The sequence below is a fragment of the Malania oleifera genome, chromosome 8 (assembly GCF_029873635.1).
Source record: "Malania oleifera isolate guangnan ecotype guangnan chromosome 8, ASM2987363v1, whole genome shotgun sequence".
Taxonomy (NCBI): Eukaryota; Viridiplantae; Streptophyta; class Magnoliopsida; order Santalales; family Ximeniaceae; genus Malania; species Malania oleifera.
This window is the reverse complement of record NC_080424.1, coordinates 30695236-30697715: the sequence shown is the minus strand read 5'-3', so window position 1 is coordinate 30697715 and position 2480 is coordinate 30695236. Positions and strand designations below refer to the sequence as shown.

The window sequence follows — 2480 nt, the reverse complement described above, 5'->3', positions numbered from 1 at the left end:
CACGCATGCTTATGGATTTTTTGCAACCTACATACACCACTGCACCAACTTATACTGCTTTACCTAATGACACACATAATTTCATGACTCAGTGCAGGAGGACATCATTGATACCTCAGTTCTACGGGACGGAATCCGAGTGTCCTTATCGGCACCTGATGGAGTTTGAGTTGACTTGCAATATTTGTTTCTCTCGTGCCATAACTGATGAATTTACTAGACTTCGTTTATTTCTTACCTCTTTGAAGGATAGAGCGAAGATGTGGTCTAATTCTTTAAGACCTCACTCGATCTCTAATTGGGCTGACATAGAGTGTGAATTTCTACATAAGTTTTGTCCCTCACAGAGAACTCAATTTTTGCAGGAAGAGATCATTCAGTTTATACAGAAGGGTGGCGAGACTTTTTGGGCTTGCTGGGAGAGGTTCAAGGATCTATTAAGTACTTGTCCACATCACGGGTTTGAATCATAGAGGTTAGTCAATTATTTCTATACAGCTCTTACTCCTAATTGCAAATTTTTTTGTCCAAACTATGTGCAATAGAGAACTCTTCAGCAAGGAACCAGATCAGGCACTATCATTCTTTGATTACTTAGTTGAAAGTGTCCAATAATGGAATACACAATACAATTAGGCACCCATGGCAGTACAACCTATCAGTGCAAATAGTGGTGTAGGTAAATATGAGCCAACATATTATCCAAATGCTCCTCCACCTTAGTATCAGCCACAACAAATCTATCAGAGCTACGCACTTCCAGAATTTCAACTAATGAAGCTCATGTTTCACCAACGACATCTTTTGAGGATAGCATGGCATAGGTAGCTAATACACTTCAAGAATATATGTAAATTAATACTCAAACCATGAATGAATTGTGGGACAACATTAATGAGTTGAGCACACAGTTGAATATCTTAGAAAAAGGGAAATTTTCAGTAGAACCACAGCCTAATCCTCAAAAATACCATCACCAATAGCAGCAAATACATAATGTTTTTCTTAAGAAAGTGGAGGCTATTATTACTTCAAGAAGTGGAAAAGAAGTTTCCCAACCTGAGATACTCATCGACAGACCAACAGTTGTCCCGGCACCTGCAGTTACGACTGAGACGGATGAAGTCAAAGAAAAATAAGAGGAACTGAGCCTAGAAATGAAGAAGTCAATTAATGAGGAGACTGAGACTAGTAAAGAGTACCAACCTATGGTGCCTTACCCTCAGAGATTGACAGTCGTGGAACCGTCACTCCCTACTAGAGTAAATGTCAAGGAGTGTAATGCTGAAGCAAATCCCCGCTGTGGTAAGGTGATGGGTACACTCAATAAAGAAGGTGAGCAGACTGGTGAAAATTTAACTTTCAAGGAACTAGGTAAAAATTTTAATGTTGATGCTTATGAAGAACCAAAGGTAACTGCTCTGACAACTTTACCTCAAAGACCAGTTCTTAAAGAAGTGAATTTCTTGGAAAATATGTTGAATAAAGATCATTTCTTGTTAAAACAAGGAAGGCAATCTACACATGTTTTGTCTGGTACCTTTAAACATATTGATTTATTTGAACCTAACTTTTGTGTAGGTAACAAGACAGATTCATTTTGGCAACTCAAATTTGGAGACTCATCAGTTCGACTTATAGACCTACACCCACCAAATGAAATTCCTCAAGAGCCTTCACCAGATAGACTATGATGTTTTTCTTTCCTTTCTTTCCATTTTATTTTACCTTATTTTATTTTTAGTTAATTTTCAGGTACATTTTTACTTAGTTTCAGTTTTTATTTTCCTTTACTTCTCCACCCAGGTATGCTCTACTTCGCCTATGCTTTCACATTGAGGACAATGTTCTACTTTAGTTGGGGGGTGGGATGAGAAAATACATTGAGAGAAAAAAAATTGAATATGGATGATTAGGACATTATTAACACTGACTTATACCCTTTACATACTTGCATATAACCTAGGAGTTACATACTTAAACTGTATAGTGGGTTATTTATGTGTTGTTTCTATTTATATGGCTAATCTAGGAATTGTAACTCTATGTAGGTTGACTAGTAATTCATTCATGTTAATTTGGTTATATAAACTCTTGTATTTACATGGGTTATCATGAGGCTGAATATACACATTCATGTGATTCATAGCACTTAGGGTTCCTTGTGAGCACTAATAGAACACCTATGGTGACTATGACACCTTGTGAGGTATTCTTGAGCTATTTATCATCCTTTTGAGTGTTAACATCAAATCAGAGTTCATGAAACTCAATTCTCTTTTCTTCTAGACGATTCTTTATACACTAGTCTCTGTTTTTGACTTGCTAGCCTAGAGGTGACATCTAGTGAGGAGATAAAAACCTAGGTCTTGTAGCCTACTCAAGATGTGAAGGCTGAGCCACCCCTAAAAATAGACTTAGTTCATGAACTATTGTTCGAGCTTAATTCACATGGGTGGTATGAAGACAACAAAAGAAGT

At 37.1% G+C, this 2480-nt stretch overlaps 1 non-coding gene across 1 annotated transcript; it reads right to left on the bottom strand.

Moving 5' to 3' along the window:
• Positions 1–355: 355 nt before the first annotated feature.
• Positions 356–463, bottom strand: LOC131163219 (small nucleolar RNA R71). The gene has a single exon (XR_009138995.1). It is a non-coding gene; the product is annotated as a small nucleolar RNA R71 (small nucleolar RNA).
• Between the last annotated feature and the right edge of the window lie 2017 nt (positions 464–2480).